Here is a 20,396-nt window from a genome sequence, read left to right as displayed (position 1 = left end):
ACTACTTTCCGGGATATATGTACCTGGGCACCGAGATCTCTCTGCTCATCCACACTATCAAGAATCTTACCATTAGCCCAGTACTCTGCATTCCTGTTACTCCTTACAAAGTGAATCACCTCACACTTTTTTCCTCATCAAACTCTTTGTGCCACTTCTCAGCCCAGCTCTGCAGCTTATCAGTCCCTCTGTAACCTATAACATTCTTTGACACAATCCACAACTCCACCAACCTTAATGTCATCTGCAAATTTACTAACCTATCCTTTTCTGCCCTTATCCAGGTCATTTATAAAAATGACTAATAATAGTGGCCCCAAAACAGATCCTTGCGGTACACCATTAGTAACTGAACTCCAGGATGAATATTTCCCATCTTCCAGCACCCTTCGTCTTCTTTCAGCTAGCCAATTTCTGATCTAAACTGCTAAATTACCCTTAATCCCATATCTCCATATTTTGTGCAATAGCATACCGTGGGGAACCTTATCAAATGCCTTACTGAAATCCATATATACCACATCAACTGCTTTACCCTCATCCACCTGTTTGGTAACCTTCTCAAAGAGCTCTATAAGGTTTATGAGGCACAACCTACCCATGACCAAACCGTGTTGACTATCCTTAATCAACTTATTCCTTTCTAAATGATGATAAATCCTGACTCTTAGAACCCTTTCCAACACTTTACCCACAACCAAGGTAAGCCTCACAGGTCTGCAATTTCCAGGGTTGTCTCAACATCCTTTGTTGAACAAGGAATCAACATTTTGCCACCCTCCAGTTTTCTGGGACTATTCCTATTGGCAATGACAATATAAAGATCAAAGCCAAAGGCTTGGCAATCTCCTCCCTGGCTTCCCAGAGAATCCGAGGATAAATCCCATCCAACCCAGGGGATGTATCTATTTTTACAGATGGATAAATCTCCTGGACCTGATCTAGTGTATCCCAAGATTTTGTGGGAGTTTGGGAAGGAAATTTTAGGGCCCCTTGCAGAAATATTTGTGTCATCTATAACTATAGGTAAGGTGCCAGAAGACTGGAGAGTGGCTAATGTGCCTTTGTTTATGAAGGCATGTAAGGAAAAGCCTGAGAACGACAGACCTGTGAGTCTGACTTTGGTGGTGGATGAATTGTTGGAAGGAGAGGAACCCGAGGCACTACACGGGTAGTGCCTCCCACCCGCCCTCCTCCTCTAACCTAATAATAACATCTGTTGTGGTAAGTAGGTAAGTGCTGAATTTTGCTTGTTGTATTCTTTAGACCCAGTTTTTTTTTTAAATAAAAGTTAGCTTTAGAGGGATGGCAGTGAAGGCAGTGCAATGTTCCTCCTGCAACATGTATGAGGTGAGGGATGCCATCGACGTCCCTGCCGATTACACTTGCAGGAAGTGCACCCATCTCCAGCTCCTCCAAGACCGTGTTAGGGAACTGGAGCTGGAGTTGGATGAACTTCGGATCATTCGGGAGGCAGAGGGGGTCATAGATCAGAGTTATAGAGAAGTAGTAACTCCAAAGATGGCAGATAGATGGGTGACAGTGAGGGGGACTGGGAGGAAGCAGCCAGTGCAGGGACCCCCTGCGGCCATTCCCCTCAAGAACAAGTATACCGTTTTGGATACTTGTGGGGGGGATGACTTACCAGGGGTAAGTAACGGGGCTCAGGTCTCTGGCACGGAGCCTGTCCCCGTTACTCAGAAGGGAAGGGTGAAGAAGAGCAGAGCAGTAGTAATTGGGGACTCGATAGTTAGGGGCACAGATAGGCGGTTTTGTGGGAACGAGAGAGACTCACGTTTGGTATGTTGCCTCCCAGGTGCAAGGGTACGTGATGTCTCTGATCGTGTTTTCCGGGTCCTGGAGGGGGAGGGGGAGCAGCCCGAAGTCGTGGTCCATATTGGCACCAACGACATAGGTAGGAGGAGTGCCGAGGATGTTAGACAGGCTTTCAGGGAGCTAGGTTGGAAGCTCAGAGTTAGAACGAACAGAGTTGTTGTCTCTGGTTTGTTACCCGTGCCACGTGATAGAGATTCGAGGAATAGGGAAAGAGAACACTTAAATGCGTGGCTACAGGGATGGTGCAGGAGGGAGGGATTCCGGTTTTTGGATAACTGGGGTTCTTTCTGGGGACGGTGGGACCTCTATAAACAGGATGGTCTACACCTGAACCTGAGGGGCACCAGTATCCTTGGGGGGAGGTTTGCTAGTGCTCTTGGGGGGGGTTTAAACTAACTCTGCAGGGGCATGGGAACCCAGATTGTAGCTTCAGGGTGCAGGACCTGGAATGTAGGGAGGTTAGGAACATGGCATCAATTTCCAAGGAGGGTGTCTGTAAACAGGAAAGTGGCTTGAAGTGTGTATACTTCAATGCAAGAAGTATACGAAATAAGGTAGGTGAACTTGCAGCGTGGGTTGGTACCTGGGACTTCGATGTTGTGGCTATTACGGAGACATGGCTAGAACAGGGACAGGATTGGCTGTTGCAGGTTCCAGGATTTAAATGTTTTAGTAGGGTCAGAGGTGGGGGTAAAAGAGGGGGAGGTGTGGCATTGCTTGTCAAAGATAGTATTACAGTGGTGGAAAGGACGATGGCTGAGGACTTGCCATCTGAGGTAGTTTGGGCTGAGGTTAGGAATAGGAGAGGTGAGGTCACCCTGTTAGGAGTCTTTTACAGGCCTCCTAATAGTCCTAGAATCATTGAAGAAAGGATAGGGAAGGTGATTCAGGAGATGAGTGACAGTAATAGGGTGGTTGTTATGGGGGACTTTAACTTTCCTGATATTGATTGGGAAAGCTATAGCTCAAGTTCGTTAGATGGGTCAGTGTTTGTTCAATGTGTGCAGGAGGGTTTCCTGACACAATATGTAGACAGGCCAACAAGAGGTGAGGCCATACTGGATTTGGTTCTGGGTAACGAACCAGGCCATGTGTTAGAATTAGAGGTAGGTGAGCACTTTGGGGATAGTGACCATAATTCGGTGATTTTTACTCTCGTGATGGAGAGGGATAAGTGTGTACTACAGGGCAAGAGTTATAGCTGGGGTCAGGGAAATTATGATGCGGTGAGGCATGACTTAGGATGTGTGGCTTGGAAAAGTAGACTCCAAGGCAAGAGTGTAAATGATATGTGGAGCTTGTTCAAGGAGCAACTATTGAGTGTCCTTGATAATTATGTACCTGTCAGGCAGGGAGGAAAGGGTCGTGCGAGGGAGCCGTGGTTTAATAAGGAATTGGAATCCCTTGTTAAATGGAAGAGGACGGCCTATCTCAAGATGAGACGTGAAGGTTCAATTGGGGCGATTGAGAGTTATAGGGTAGCCAGGAAGGACCTGAAGAGAGAGCTAAGAGCAGCAAGGAGGGGACATGAAAGGTCCTTAGTCGGTAGGATTAGGGAAAACCCTAAGGCTTTCTATAGGTATGTTAGGAATAAAAGAATGACTAGGGTAGGAATAGGTCCAGTCAAGGATAGTAGTGGGAAGTTGCGTGTGGAGGCGGAAGAGATTGGGGAGACACTGAATGAATACTTTTCTTCAGTATTTACTCAGGAACAGGGCATTGTCGTCGATGTGAATACTGAGTCACAAATAAGTAGAATGGATGGCTTTGAGGTATGTAGAGAAGCGGTGTTGGAAATCCTGGAAAAGGTGAAAATAGATAAGTCCCCTGGGCCTGATGGCATTTATCCTAGGATTCTCTGGGAAGCAAGGGAGGAGATTGCAGAGCCATTGGCCTTGATTTTTATGTCCTCTTTGTCTACTGGAGTAGTGCCAGAAGACTGGAGGATAGCAAATGTGGTTCCCTTGTTCAAGAAGGGGAGTAGGGATAACCCTAGTAACTATAGGCCGGTGAGTCTCACTTCTGTTGTGGGCAAAGTCTTAGAGAGAATTGTAAGGGATAGGATTTATGCACATCTGGATAGGAATAATGTGATCAAGGATAGTCAGCATGGTTTTGTGAAGGGCAGGTCGTGCCTCACAAACCTTATTGAATTCTTTGAAAAGGTGACGAAGGAGGTTGATGAGGGGAAAGCGGTAGATGTGGTATATATGGATTTTAGTAAGGCATTTGATAAGGTTCCCCATGGTAGGCTACTGCAGAAAATACGGAGATATGGCATTGAGGGTGAGTTGGAGGTTTGGATTAGGAATTGGCTGGATGGAAGAAGACAGAGGGTAGTAGTTGATGGCAAAGTTTCTTCATGGAGTGCCGTCACTAGCGGTGTTCCGCAAGGATCTGTTTTGGGACCATTGCTGTTTGTCATTTTTATAAATGACCTGGAAGAGGGGTTAGAAGGTTGGGTGAGCAAGTTTGCGGATGATACGAAAGTCGGAGGAGTTGTTGACAGTGAGGAAGGATGTGGCAGGTTACAGCAGGATATAGAGAAGCTGCAGAGCTGGGCAGAAAGGTGGCAAATGGAATTCAATGTAGCTAAGTGTGAGGTGATTCACTTTGGGAAGAATAACAAAAAGATGGGGTACTGGGCTAATGGTCGGATACTTGGTAGTGTGGATGAGCAGAGGGATCTTGGTGTCCATGTACACAGATCTCTGAAAGTTGCCACCCAGGTAAATAGTGCGGTGAGGAAGGCATATGGCGTACTGGCTTTTATTGGTAGAGGAATTGAGTTCCGGAGTCCTGAGGTCATGATGCAGTTGTATAAGACTCTGGTGCGGCCGCATCTGGAATATTGTGTGCAGTTTTGGTCGACATACTATAGGAAGGATGTGGAGGCACTGGAACGGGTGCAGAGGAGGTTTACCAGGATGTTGCCTGGTATGGAAGGAAGATCGTATGAGGAAAGACTGAGACACTTGGGGCTGTTTTTTTCCTTAGAGAAAAGAAGGTTTAGGGGTGACTTGATTGAGGTGTACAAGATGATTAGGGGGTTAGATAGGGTTGACAGTGTGAACCTTTTCCCGCGTATGGAGTCAGGTATTACAAGGGGGCATAGCTTTAAATTAAGGGGGGGTAGATATAGGACTGAAGTTAGGGGTAGGTTCTTCACTCAGCGAGTCGTAAGTTCATGGAATGCCCTGCCAGTAGCAGTGGTGGACTCTCCCTCTTTATGGGCATTTAAGCGGGCATTGGATAGGTATATGGAGGATAGTGGGTTAGTATAGGTTAGGTGGGCTTGGATCGGCGCAACATCGAGGGCCAAAGGGCCTGTACTGCGCTGTATTCTTCTATGTTCTATGTTCTATGATTCTAAAAGATAGGATTCATATGCATTTGGAGAGGCAAGGAATGATTCAGGATAGACAGCATGGCTTTGTGGGAGAGAAATCATGTCTGACAAACTTGATTGAGATTTTTGAAGAAGTAACCAAGATGATTGAGAGGGCAGAGTGGTAGACATTGTTTATTTGGAGTTGAAAAGTGTGGCACTGGAAAAGCAGAGCGGGTCAGGCAGCATCCGAGGAGCAGGAGAGTTGATGTTTCAGGCATGACAAGGGCTTATGCCCAAAACTTTGACTCTCCTGTTCCTCGGATGCTGCCTGACCTGCTGTGCCACACTTTTTGATGGACTCTCCAGCATCTGCACTCCTCACTTCCTCATTGTTTATTCTGAAGAGATTTACCAGGATGTTGCCGGGAATGGAAGGTTTGAGATACATGGAGAGGCTAAAAAGGCTGGGACTTCTTTCCCTGAAATAAAAGAGTTTGTGAGGTCACTTTGTAGAAGTTGATAAAACACTGAGGGGTATAGATAAGGTGAATGGCAGGTGTTTTTTCTGTAGGGTGGGGAATTTCAAGACTTGGGGGGCATGGTTTTAAGATGAGAGGAGAAAGATATAACAAAGATATGAGGGCAATCTTTTTACACAGAGTAGTTAGTGTGTGGAATCAACTTCCCGAGGAAGTGGGGATGTGGGTACACTGAGAATGTTGAAAAGATACCTGGATAAGTACATGAATAGTAAACGTTTGGAGGGATATGGGTCAGGAGCAGGCAGGTGAGACGAGTTTAGGATTTGGTCGGTCACCAGCAATCTGTCCTGAACCACCACTGTCAAGAAGGCACAACAATCTTCCTCAGGAAGCTAAGGAAATTCCGAATTTCCAAAAAGACTCTCACCAACTTCTACAGAAAGCATTACAGCTTGGTACGGCAACTGCTCTGCCCAGGACCGTAAGAAATTAGAGAAGGTGGTGTGCACAGCCCAGACCATCACAGAAGCCAACCTCCCATCCATGGATTCCATTTACACGGCTCACTGCCGCGGAAAGGCTGCCAATATCATCAAAGACCCATCGCACCCCGGTAATGATCTCCTACACCCTCTTCCATCAGACAGAAGATACAGAAACCTGAACATGTGCATCATTAGGTTCAAGAACAGTTTTTTTTCCCCCACTATTACGAGATTTCTGAGGGGACTTCTCAAATTTCCAATCTAATGTTGATCTTGTTTTTGTGCACCTTCTTTGTAGCCGTAACTTTGTATTCCTCACTGTATTCAATCACCTTGTGATTTTTGTATAGTATAGTCTGCCTATACCATGCAAAACAAAACTTTTCACTGTCCCAAGGTACATGTGACAATAATAAATCAAATCAAATCAAATCAAAGTTTTTTACTCAGGGGGTGGAAGGTGTCTGAAACATACTGCCAGGGGAGGCGGGAGAAGCAGATATGATAGTAACAGTGAAGAGACATTTAGACAGAGACATGTGCAGGCAGAGAATAGATGGATACAGATCATGTGCAACCAGCTGGGATTAGATTAGAATAGCGTTATGGGCATAGTAGGGCAGAAGGCCCAGTTCCTGTAGTATGGTAGAGGACCAATTCCTGGTGAAAGGTGGCTCTCACACATGTCCTCAATAAGTAGCAGTTCATGAAGCATCATTGACAGTGCCTTCAATATTCTTCCTCAGTAATGTATCATTCTAAGACAGAGAAAACCAAGAGTAAAGGCTGGGAGGTAAAATAAATGCATCTTTAAATCATTGATTTGAAGGCGGCAGTAATAGCTTAATGCTATTCTCACTTCATTATGAATCCAGATGAAGTCCCAGGGACCTGGGCTTGAGTCCTGCCATGGAAGATGGAAAAATTTGATTTCAATTAAAAAAAACAAATGAGGGATTAAGTGTCTCATGATCATGAATCCATCGGAAAAGCCCTCCTGGTTCAGTCATGTCCTTTAGGGAAGGAAACTGGCCTACCTGTGACTCCAGACCCACAGCAATGTGGTTGACTCCTCACTGTCTTCTGGGCAGTAAGGGATGGGCAGTAAATGCTGGTCTAGCCAGAGGCACCCACACCCTGAGAATGAAGAAAGAGAAAAACACTTTTTATTTGTGAACAGGCTCTCACTGGGGGTAGAGACTGAGCATGGAGCCACTCTGTTTCAGACAGGTCCAGGGAGGTTGGGTCTGAGTGCAACAAGATTCATTCCTGAACGTGTGCAGAGGGGGCTGCCTGACAGAGAGGAGGGGGATTGTGCAGATGGTAGAGGCAGAGTGGGGAGGGTCAGGGGTACAGAGGAAAAGGGAAGGGGGAAGAGGTCACAACAGGGCTGGTGAGAGGGCCACAGAACCACAGAGCAAGGCAGTCTCCAGATAAAATCACTCCTTTCAATGTGAGGAGTATCCCGGCCAGGTGTCAAATTTCAGATCACTGGGCGATTAAGAGAAACACACACACATTCTTTCAGTTGTTCTGGAAACGGTGGCTATATAATTGCAGTAATGATGTGGTCACATGGAGGTGGCTTCCCCCAGTCTGATGGTGACAGGACAGAGGACTGAGAATCAAACCATAATCAAACATCCCAAGGTGCTGACCATTTCATTACAAAGTACAACACTGAGCTTCATGAGGACAGAACAGGTCGGTCAAAGGCTCAACAGCTTCAGTCTTCGTAATATTTAATGTTTGTGCTCCCCCAGTCTGAGATATCAGAGAAGCTGTTTGATCATTTCACAACGGTGCAGGGTTGGAGAGGGCTGGTGGAGGGGTAGAGCTGGATGTCATCAATGTAGAGTAACAAATAGTAGCCTACTTTGGGATGGTGATGTCAAGGAGCAGCTTAGAGATGAGGAATGAGAGAGGGACGGGTAGGCTGGGGCTGTTTTCCCTGGTGCGTCAGAGGCTAAGGAGTAACCTTATAGAGGTTTATAAAATCATGAAGGGCATGGACAGGGTAAGTAGACAAGGTCTTTTCCCCGGGGTGAGGAAGACCAGAACTAGAGGGCGTAGGTTTATGGTGAGAGGGGAAAGATTTAAATGGGACCTAAGGGGCAACTTTTCATGCAGAGGTTGGTACGTGTATGGAATGAGCTGCCAGAGGATTTGGTGGAGGCTGGTACAATTACAACATTTAAAAGGAATTTGGATGGGTATATGGATAGGAAGGGTTTGGAGGGATATGGGCTGAGTGCTGGCAAATGGGACTAGATTAGTTTAGGATATTTGGACAGCATGGATGAGTTGGACCGAAGGGTCTGTTTCTGTCCTGTACATCTCCAATACTCTATGAGGGACATGAGTAGATCAAGAGGGAACATCAGAGAGAAGGGTCTGGGAGCTTGATATTTTCCACACCCATTGTCTGTCTCCAGAATCATAGACTCATAGAATTCCTACAGTGTGGAAAGAGGCCATTCAGCCCATTGAGTCTGCCCTGAGCTCCTGAAGGGCATCCCAAACAGAGACCTAATCAGTTCCATAGCAATTCTTCAAGACTTGCAAAGAATTTCCAGTATGCTTGAAGTCAATGAAGTTTCAAAATTAAGGAACATGTTTGAGTAAAGAAACAGCCAACAATCCTATTTCAGGTACAGCAGCTAATGGCAAAGCTCTAAATATATTGATTAAACTGGAAAAGAGAAAGAATAGACAGATGAATAAAGCACCAGTGCTGAGGGACAGATTACAGCGTGGCCCAAATAGGGGTTAGCTATATAAATGCACAGAGTGTAAGGAATAAAATAAATGAGCTGCAGGCACAAATTCAAATTGGAGATTATGAGATCGTAGCGATTACTGAGACGTGGCTGCAGGATGGTTGGGATTGGGAACTAGATGCACCAAGTTACAAGGTTTTCAGATTTACTTGCATACTGACTGATAATGAGACGTAGTTGAGCATGGGATGTGGTTTAACTTGAACTGAATAGAATTAGCTTTATTGTTACATGTACTCACATGGGTACAGTGAAAAAAATTACAAGTCAACACTTATAATGACATTTTTGGTACAAAGATACCTAGGTACAGATTCTCGAGTACAAATTCTTCAGGAAAAAAGATTCAAAAATAAAGCAATAAAATGTCTAACATGACAGACCTTCAAAAGTACTAAATCATACCAATAAATCAGAGAAATAAAGATATGACAAGTTCAGATTATTATCATTGAAACAGATGATATATATATTGGTTTGTCCTCTATTTCCTAAGTAACCTCACAGTTCTTAAATTACTACGTTCTTACACTGGATTAAAATCTGCTTCGGCAGCACTAGATGGTAAAGACGATTGTATTACCCCAGTTATAGCTGGCTGAGCTAAGGTCAATGTTGATGTTCTCTCTCCCAAGGTTCCTGCTTCATGCACTGATGTTGCCTCTGGAGTGTCAGCTCCTCTGGTTCAACTCTCCCTTTTAAATACAGTTCAAAAACTCCCAAACACATGGGCTCACTGTCATTTACTGTGTCAGCAAGGTAACTGACATGTCAATTCCTCCCATGTAGTTAGGGCAGTTTGATACCGCAATGTAATTTACATACTTTAGTTCCTCCATGTAAATTAGTTTCTGTTTCAGGAAAGGGTGTTATGGAAGGCAGTATCAGGTATTGTAATTTTCCGATTGATTGAGCCAATCCGAGGAGCCGGGCTGATTCAAAAACAGTTCATCTGAAACTCTGAGCTATTGTTTCATCTGAAACCTTGCGAACATTGTCTCATCAGCATCCATTCATTGTAGTCAATCACGTAAATAGCTTGCATATTGTCTTGCCTGATACAATCGTAGAAGTCACAAGACACCAAGTTGTAGTCCAACACGTTTATTTGAAATCACAGGCTTCATCAGGTGAAGTGCAGGGAGGCACATCGGCACAGAATGTATAGGCATAGAGATCACAAGATCATACAAATGGTGTGAGGAGTATCGATAGGCTGGGTCATAGGTCTCTACAGGTGATCAAGAGTGTCAGACGGTGTGAGTAAAGTGCAACATGCCAAGGATCTAACCAAAGTAACAAGTAATCCAAAACCGTACAAACTAATGAAGGTGGAGAGATCATAGCAAGTTATCACGTGATGGTGTCAAAACAGGGCAATAAGGAAGATTTTACAAATACAGAACAGTACGGTGGGATTACGAATAGCACAACAGGAACCCACGATCACAGTTGAGGCTGTCTTCATGGGTATGGAGTTTGGCTATCAGTTTCTGCTCGGCGATTCTGTGTAGTTTTGTATCTCGAAGGCTGCCTTGGAGGATGCTTACCCGAAGATTAAAGGCTGAATTTCCTGAACCACTGAAATGTTCCCTGACTGGGAGGGAATATTCCTGTATGGTGCATGGTGTCCATTCATCCATTGTCATAGTATCTGCTGGTCTCGTCAATATACCATGCCTCAGGGCATCCTTGAATGCAGTGTATGAGAAAGACAATATTGGCCGAGTCACATGAGTACCTGCCAGGTGTGTGATGGCAGTATCCGTGTCAATGATCTGACATGTCTTGCAGAGGTTGCCGTGGTAGGATTGCATGATATTGCAGTCAATGTTCTCTGGAAGGCTGGGTAGTTTGCTGTGAACAATGGTCCCTCCCAATTGTGGGTCTCCTCTGGGTGCTCCACTTTCCTCCCACAGTTCAAAGGTGTGCAGGTTAGGTGGAATGGTCATGGGAAATACAGGGTTACAGGGATAGAGTGGAATGGTATGGACTTGGATGGGCCTAACAACCTGCTTCCACACTGTGGGGATTCTGTGGAAATTGTGCATTCTTGTGGAATGGATCATAGAGTCATAACAGTGTGGAAACAGGGTATTCAGCCCATCAAGTCCACATCATCCCTCCAAAGAGTAACCCACCCAGACCCATTCCCCTACCCTACTGTCCTAGACTTTTCCACGAACACTATGGGCAATTTAGCACAGCCAATTAACCTGCACATCTCTAGATTGTGGGAGGAAACCCACACAGACATGGGGAGAGTGTGTAAACTCCACACAGACAGTCACCCGAGGCTGGGATCGAACCCAGGTCCCTGGTGCTGTGAGGCAGCAGTGCTAACCACTGAGCCACCGTGCCATTGATGAGTGAATGTCAGGTGTCAACATCCAGATCTAAGGCAAAAGTGGCCACACCATCCAAACAGAGTTAAAGATGTTGGAATATAATTTGAAGATGAAGTCATTACCTAAAGCAATATTCCTCTCTCAACTGGCCACATCAAAACCAGAATCTTATAAAAGTAAAATCCATTTACCCAAATCATTCTCCCCCATGATTCCATTCCCTTTCCTTTTCCCATAAAATTTCAAGTTGCTTTTTTTCCAAATATTCATCCACCTCTTAAAAATAAAACTGGTGTGCATTCTTCTGCAACGGTTTCTGAATCTTTAACGACACTCTACCTAATCCTAATTCTGCTAACCTCACATTTACCGTGAATATTGAAGTAATAATCTTGTCTAAGAATTCACCCTCCCCCAGTTGTTTGTCCAAAATCCTTCATTTTTCATACAAATTGTGATAGTTTGGAAGAAGGGTAGGTGATAACAGTCTTTCCTTTGTGAAAATAACTTGTCAAATTATTTCAGTGTCAGGAATACCAATAGGTGGGCAGTGAAGAAGATTATCTAAGATTACAAAGAGAACTTGATCGATTTGGTCAATGGGATGAGGAGTGGAAGAAGGAGTTTAATTTGGACAAATGTGAGATATTGCATTTAGTAAAGCAAACCAAGACAGGACTTATACAATTCAAAACAGAGCCTTGGATGGAGATGAAGGGGGAGGTGTCGGCACAGGTTTTATACATCTTGTGTTGGCAGGGGAAGGTGCCAGGAGTGGAGGCTCATCTCCAGCCCATCTCCTCCTCTTCCCGCACCTCTGCCCTTGAACCCCACCCCTCAAATCGCAACAAGGACAGAATGTACATCACACCTTCCACCCCACCAACCTCTGTGTACATTGCATCATCCTCCACCACTTCCTGCCATCTACAGTCAGACCCTACTAATAGGGATATATTTCCCTCTCCATCCCTATCTGGGTTCCACAAAGACCATTCCCTCCATGATCTCTTGGTTAGATCCACGCAACTCCCACCCCCCCAAAATCAACCCACCCTCCACACCTGGCATCTTCTCCTACCACTGAGCACAATTAGGGCAAATGGTATTGGGGGCAAAACCCTGACTTGGATTGAAAACTGGCTGGCTGACAGGAAGCAAAGAGTAATGACAAACGGGTCCCTTTCGGAATACCAGGTGGGGTATCACAAGGTTCAATGCTGGGACCGCAGCAGTTTACAATGTACATTAATGATACACATGAAGGTATTAAATGTAATATTAGCAAATTTGCTGATGACACAAAGCTGGGTGGCAGGGTGAAATGTGAAGAGGATGTTATGAGAATACAGGGTGACTTGTACAGGCTAGGTGAGTGGACAGATGCATGGCAGATGCAGTTTAATGTGGATAAATGTGTGGTTATCCACTTTGGTGGCAAGAACAGGAAGGCAGATTACTATCTAAATGGAGTTAAGTTAGGTAAAGGGGCAGTACAACGAGATCTAGGTGTTCTTGTACATCAGTCAATGAAAGCAAGCACGCAGGTACAGCAGGCAGTGAAGAAAGCTAATAGCATGCTGGCCTTCATAACAAGAGGGATTGAGTATAGAAACAAAGTGGTCCTTCTGCAGCTGTACAGGGCCCTGGTGAGACCACACCTGGAGTATTGTGTGCAGTTTTGGTCTCCAAATTTGAGGAAAGACATTCTGGATGTTGAGGGAGTGCTGCGTAGGTTCATGAGGTCAAGTCCCGAAATTGCGGGACTATCTTATGTTGAAAGATTGGAGCAACTGGGCTTGTATACACTTGAGTTGAGATTAGAGTGGTGCTGGAAAAGCGCAGCAGGTCAGGCAGCATCCGAGGAGCAGGAAAATGCCTGAAACATTGATTTTCCTGCACCACTCTGATATGCAGCATTTGCAGCACCCACTTCTGGCGTTTATATACGAGTTTAGAAGGATGAGAGGGGATCCGATTAAAACATATAAGATTATTAAAGGATTGGACACTCTGGAGGCAGGAAGCATGTTTCTGCTGATGGGTGAGTCCCGAACCAGAGGACACAGTTTAAAAATAAGGGGTAGGCCATTTAGGACAGAGTTGAGGAGAAACGTCTTCACCCAGAGAGTGGTGGGTGTGTGGAATGCTCTGCCCCAGAAGGCAGTGGAGGCCAAGTCTCTGGATACTTTCAAGAAAGAATTGGATAGAGCTCTTAAGGATAGTGGAATCAAGGATTATGGGGATTAGGCAGGAACAGGATACTGATTGAGGATGATCAGCCATGATCACAATGAATGGTGGTGCTGGCTCGAAGGGCCGAATGGCCTACTCCTGCACCTATTGTCTATTGTCACTGCAAGAAGTACAAAACCTGCGCCCATACCTACCCACTTACCTCCTTCCAAGGCCCCGAAGGATCCTTCCACATCTGACAGACATTTACCTGTACTTCCACCCACAACATCTACTGTGACCGTTGCTCTCGATGTGGTCTCCTCTACATCGGGGAGACAGGACGTCAACTTGTGGAATGTTTCAGAGAACATCTCTGGAACACCCGCACCAACCAATCCCACAGCACCGTGGCCAAACACTTCAACTCCCCTCTCACTCTGCCAAGGACGTGTAGGTGCTGGGCTTCCTCCATCGCCAAACCCTTACCACCTGACACCTGGAGGAAGAATGCCTCATCTTCCCCCTTGGGACCCTGCAACTACACGGGATCAATGTGGAATTCAACAGCTTCCTCATTTCCCCTCACCCCACCTTATCCCAGAATCAACTCTCCAACTTGGCACCGCCTTCTTGACCTGTCCATCTTCCTTCCCACCTATCCGCTCCACCTTCCACTGTGATCTATCACCATCATCCCCCACCTTCGTCTACTCATCACATTCCTAGCTACTACCCCCCAGCCCCACCCCCTCCCATTTATCTCTCAGCCCCCTTTCCAACCACCCCCCCCACACCCTCCACCCATTCCTGATGAAGAGCTTATGCTCAAAACGTCAACTCTCCTGCTCCTCGGATGCTGTCTGACCGGCTGTGCTTGTCCAGCACCCCACATTTTGACTCTGATCTCCAGCATCTGCAGTTCTCACTTTCTCCCAGGTGTGGGAAAGTCTACAGCCAGGCCCTGAGAAAGACCTATCACCAGGTAATGCTAGTGGGGGTCACCGTGCTCCCGTTCGACATGTCTAAGACTTCAAAAAGCTACAACAAGAATGTAGCTGCAGCCTTACCCCAACTGAAAAGATGACACAGTTTGGTTCCATCTCAGACCCATGTACGGTTTTTGATGAGAGTTACCAACAGTCTGTCATACACAGACTGGACGCTGAGGAGTGAACCAAATTACTCACCATGTACCTCAGTCCAACGGGCCATTCAGCCCTGCCTGAGAGCCAACACCTCAGGAGGGGGACCCTTGACCAAATGAAGGCCTCACCACCTTGGGTCAGGATATGGCAGCCCCTAAAGAGGCGCTACGTGGGCTGGGGCTGTTTTCCCTGGAATGTCGGAGGCTGAGGGGTGACCTTATAGAGGTTTATAAAATCATGAGGGGCATGGATAGGATAAATAGGCAAAGTCTTTTCCCTGGGGTCGGGGAGTCCAGAACTAGAGGGCATAGGTTTAGGGTGAGAGGGGAAAGATATAAAACAGACCTAAGGGGCAACCTTTTCACACAGAGGGCGGTACGTGTTTGGAATGAGCTGCCAGAGGAAGTGGTGGAGGCTGGTACAATTCAACTTAGAGTAAAGTTATCGGTACCTTAGGGTAATGTGTTTAAAGACTAGAAAAAAAAAGCCATCTTTTCATTATGATGGCTCATTTTTTTGAAACGGGGGGAGTGTTATGAAGATGTGGGTGTAGTGTACCTTTAAGAGAGTTAAAGGCTAGCAGAACTACTTGACAGCACCAAGTGTTCTGAACAAGATATAATGTAACTTTTGGTCCAGCAGCTTGAGTAGCTGGTTGCCTGGAGACAAAAACAAATTTGAATTAGGCCGAGGAGTTTCAATTATACCCCCCTCCCCAAAAACAAACTCCAATCAAGTTTGAATTGAGTATTAATATATATATATATATATATATATATAATAAAATAAATTCAAATCTCATCTGAACTTTATCAGTTAAATCCGCGATAATGCATCTGCCATTGCATTCTTACCACCCGCAACATGTACAATTTTTAAATTAAACGTCTCCATAGGACTCCAACAAAATATATATTTATCTTTAAAGTGTTCTAAGAATGTAAGCGGATTGTGGTCAGTGTACACAACCGTCTCTGACACATTGTTCTGACATACATATTAAAATCTTGTAAGGCCAGCACCAAACTCAATAATTCCTTTTCGATTGTGCAGTATTTCCTCTGGTAGATATTGATCTCCTTCAAAAAGTAACCAACTGGCAGTTGAATCCCATCCTCATCTTCCTGTAGCAGTACAGCTCCAACTCCTATGTCACTAGCCTCGATGGTAACTTTAAAAAGTTTTGAAAAGTTTGGTGTAGCTAAAACTGGTTTAATGGTTAATATGGCTCTCAAAATGGTCGAATGCCTCTTAGCATTGCTCTGTCCACCAAAACTTTGTGTCCTTCTTCAGCAAATCGGTTAACAGTGCCACTACACTGCAGAAGTTCAGAACAAACTTCTGATAGAATCCACTGAGTCCCAACCATCGAAGCACCTCTTTCTTCGAGGTTGGTCGTGGAAATTCCTCGATGGGCTTTGTCTTTGCGTTCCATGGGGTTAACCTTCCATGTCCGATGTACCTCTGCTTTCGCAAATTCCATTTTATTTAAGTTTATCACCAGTTTTGCTTCTTGTAGTCATTTAAAGATCCCTAGATCGTCCAAACAGACTGCACAGTTTGCTAACCCAGCCACAACACTTCATGAGTCTTTGGAATGTGCTGGGTACATTCTTCATTCCAAAAGGCATCACTTTAAACTGGTATAGACCATTTGAGGTTCCAAACGCAGAAATTTCTTTCGCCGACTCTGATAAAAGTACCTGCCAGTAACCAAGCATTAAGTCCAACTTGATAATGTAACCAGCTTGTCTGGCTTTCTCAATACAGTCCTCCAATCGAGGAAATGGATATGAGTCCGATTTTGTAATGGCATTGACCTTCCAATAATCCATGCAGAATCGTTGGGTCCCGTCCGGTTTGGGAACGAAGACGATCAGCGAACTCCACTCGCTCCGGCTTGGTTCGATGATGTCCTTGTCGAGCATGGCCTCCACCTCCATCTGGACCTGTCTGGCTTTGAAAGGGTTAAGCCGATAGGAATGTTGTTTTATCGGAGCAGTATTCCCTACATCTACTTCATGTACAAAGCATTAGTCCTCCCCATCTGATTCTTACATACGTCCTTATACTGCAGTAACAAACCTTTCAATTGCGTTCTGTGCTCCTGAGACAGATAGCTTACTAACCTATCCCACTCCTCAAGGACTTCATTTTTTAATCTATTTTGAGGCACATCATAATCCACATCATCTGGATTTGATTCCTCACTCTGCGGGGTAGTAACTAACACTTGTTTCTCCAGTTCTTTCTCTCGAGTGTAATACACGTTCAACACATTCATATGACATACTCGATACCTTTTTTTCCCTATCTGGCATCTTTAGTAAATCGTTCACCTGACTCAACTTTTTCTCAATTTGATAGGAAACACTGAAGCTGGCTTTGAAGGGATGTCCTGTCACTGATAACAGTACTAACGTGTTATCCTCTTGGGAAAACATCTGAATCTCAGAGCTTTTATCTGCCATCTGCTTCATTCTACACTGTGCCCTCTTTAGGTGCTGTTTAGCTAACTCACCTACTCGATTTAGTCTCTCCCCCACCTCCAGTACATAATCTGAGTGTGAGATCTCCGACTTTGGTCCTGTCAATTTTACTTTAATTAATTTCAAAGGCCCTCTCACTACATGACCGAATATTAACTCAAAGGGAGTGAACTGAGTAGATTTGTTTGGAGCATCTCTAAGGACAAACAACATGAATGGGATACCTTTATCCCAATCGTTCAGATAACCCTGACAGTACGCTCTCAACATGGTCTTCAGGGTCTGATGCCACCGTTTTAAAGCTCCCTGGGATTCAGGATGACACAGACTGGATTTAAAGGACTGTATACCTGAGCTATCCATTACCTCCTGAAACAGCCCAGCAGTAAAATCTGACCCTTGGTCTGACTGAATCTCTCTGGGTAGCCCATAACATGTGAAGAAAAGCTACTAACTCCTTTTTGTCTTGATACTCTGCCATGGAATTGCCTCCGGAAATCTGGGAGACACATCCATTATGGTTAACAAATATTGGTTTCCAAGTTTAGTTCTTGAGAGGGGACCTACACAATTAATTATAACCTGTGTGAAAGGGTCTTCAAATGTGGGAATTGGCAGAAAAAGGGCTGGTTTTATTACAGCCCGTGGCTTACCTACCATTTGGCACGTATGACACGTACGGCAAAAGTTAACTACATTCTTGTGCATTCCAGGCCAATAAAAATGTTTTGTACCTTAGCTGGAGTCTTGGCTACCCCAAGGTGACCTCCTACAGGTAGTTCATGTGCTACCCGTAACACCCATCTGTATGCTACTGGCAACACAGTCTGGTGCACTTCTGAACTAACCACCTTAGAATTCTATCTTTCAGATAATAGGCCTCCGGAATATTCTCTGCCTCCTTTTCAGAGTATGCATCAACATATACATTTTTTATCGTCTTGTCTTGTTGTTGCAAGTCTCTTAGCCTTCCGGGACTAAACACTTTTATCTGATACATATGTGTCATGAACGCAAAGGAACTGGCGGTCTGAAGTGTATCTACTTTAATGCAAGGAGTAGAGTGGGTAAGGCAGATGAACTTAGGGCTTGGATTGGGGCCTGGGAGTATGACATTATTGCAATCACAGAGACTTGGTTGAAGGAAGGGCATGATTGAACTAAATGTTCCAGGATATAGACGTTTCAGACAGGACAGGGAGGGAAGTAAAAGAGGGAGTGGATTGCATTGCTGGTCAGGGATGATATCACGGCTGTGCTAAAGGAGGACACTATGGAGGGCTTGGGCAGTGAGGCATTATGGGTGGAGCTGAGAAATAAGAAGGGTGCAGTTACATTGTTGGGGCTGTATTACAGGCCTCCCAACAGTGAGCGTGAGGGAAAAGAACAAACAGGAAAACAGATTATGGAAAGATGTACAGGCAACAGGGTGGTGTTGATGGGAGATTTTAATTTTCCCAACATGGACTGGGATACACTTAGCTTCAGACGTCTGAATGGGGTAGAATTTGTAAGAAGCATCCAGGAGAGTTTTCTAGAGCAGTATGTCAATAGTCCGACGAGGGAAGGGGCCATATTGGACCGGGTACCGTGGAATGAGCCAGGCCAGGCTCATTGACATAAGTAGGGAAGATGTGTTGGGTAGGCTAGAGGTTATTAAGGTGGACAATTCTTCAGGATTGGATGGGATCTATACCAGGTTGCTGAGGAAGGCAAGAGAGGAAATAGCTGGGGTCCTGACAGATATCTTTGTAGCATCCTTAAACGTAGGTGAGGTGCCAGAGGACTGGAGGGTTGCTCATGTTGTCTCCCTCTACAAAAAGGGTAGTGGGGATATTCCTGGTAACTACAGACCAGTGAGCCTAACGTCAGTGGTGGGAAAGTTGCTAGAGAAGGTACTGAGGGATAAAATCTATTTTTATTTGGAAAAGAATGGGCTTATCAGTGATAGGCAACATGGTTTTGTGCGGGGAGATCGTGCCTTACCAACTTAATAGAGTTCTTTGAGGAAGTGACCAAGTTGGGGATAGATGAAGGAAGGACTGTTGGTGTCATATGCATGGACTTTAGTAAGATTCCCCCGGTAAACGAATAGAGACAGTGAAGTCACATGGTGTGCAGGGTGTTCTAGTGAGGTGGATAAAGAACTGGTTGAGCAACAGGTGACAGAGAGTAGTGGTTGAAGGGAGTTTCTCGAAATGGAGAAAGGTGACCAGTGGTGTCCCACAGGGGTCAGTATTGGGGCCACTGTTGTTTGTGATCTGCATAAATGATATGGAAGAGGGCACTGTTGGTATGATCAGCAAGTTTGCAGATGACACGAAAATTGGTGGAGTAGCAGAAAGCATAGGGGACAGTCAAAGAATACAGGGGAATATAGATAGACTGGAGAAGTGGCAGATGGAGTTCAATCCAGGCAAATGTGAGGTTTGTGAAGTTTGGGAAGTCTAATTCTAGAGCAAGCTATAGAGTAAATAGAAGAACCTTGGGAAAAGTTGATGAACAGAGAGATCTGGGGGGTCAGGTCCATTGTACCCTGAAGGTTGCTGTACACGTGGATAGACTGGTCAAGAAGGCATATGGTAGCTTGCCTTCATCGGACGGGGTATTGAGTATAAGAGCTGGAAGGTCATGTTAAAATTGTACACAAATTTGGTTATGCTGCATTTAGAATACTGTGTACAGTTCTGGTCGCCACATTACCAAAAGGATGTGGACGCTTTGGAGAGGGTGCAGAGAAGGTTTACGAGGATGTTGCCTGGTATGGAAGGTGCCAGCTATGAAGAGAGGTTGAATAGGTTAGGATTGTTTTCATTAGAAAAAAGGAGATTGAGGGGGAGACCTGATTGAGGTTTATACCCATGAAGGGTATAAACAGGGTGGATAGAGATAAGCTTTTTCCCACGGTGAGGGATTCAATGACAAGAGGTCACGCGTTCAAGGTGAGAGTTGAAAAGCCTAAGGGAGATATACATGGCAAGTACTATATACAGAGTGTGGTAGGTGCCTGGAATGCGTTGCCAGCAGAGATAGTAGAGACAAGCACAGTAGATTCATTAAGATGCATCTGGACAGATGCATGATTAGATGGGGAGCAGAGGGATACAGTTGCTTAAGAATTGGGCGACAGGTTTAGACAGTGGACTTGGATCGGCTCAGGCTTGGCGGGCCGAAGGGCCAGCTCCTGGGCTGTAAATTTTCTTTATTCTCTTTGTTCTTCTTTGACCCTCTGCCTGTTCAGATTTTTTCCTGCACCATTCACGAACTGAACCTCAACTCCTTCACCTTTCTCTCTGCTTTTTGCTTTTCCACAATGTGGGGT

At 45.1% G+C, this 20,396-nt stretch overlaps 1 protein-coding gene across 6 annotated transcripts in view; it reads right to left on the bottom strand.

Moving 5' to 3' along the window:
• Nucleotides 1–20,396, bottom strand: part of LOC148150037 (uncharacterized) — a 266,280-nt gene that overhangs the window by 7,332 nt on the left and 238,552 nt on the right. For 3 of the 6 annotated variants that reach the window (XM_087987707.1, XM_087987708.1, XM_087987710.1), the window contains exon 2: nt 7,172–7,271. The exons of the other annotated variants lie outside the window; for them this stretch is intronic. The gene's annotated coding sequence lies outside the window, so the exon portion shown is untranslated. The remainder of the gene's footprint in view (nt 1–7,171; nt 7,272–20,396) is intronic. 6 annotated transcript variants of the gene reach the window in all.

The sequence above is a fragment of the Chiloscyllium plagiosum genome, unplaced genomic scaffold, assembly GCF_037043375.1.
Source record: "Chiloscyllium plagiosum isolate Xiang-an unplaced genomic scaffold, Cpla_swu_hap1 HiC_scaffold_5, whole genome shotgun sequence".
In the NCBI taxonomy this organism is placed as follows: domain Eukaryota; kingdom Metazoa; phylum Chordata; class Chondrichthyes; order Orectolobiformes; family Hemiscylliidae; genus Chiloscyllium; species Chiloscyllium plagiosum.
Note: the sequence above shows the minus strand (reverse complement) of the source record. Positions and strands in the feature narration are given on the sequence as shown.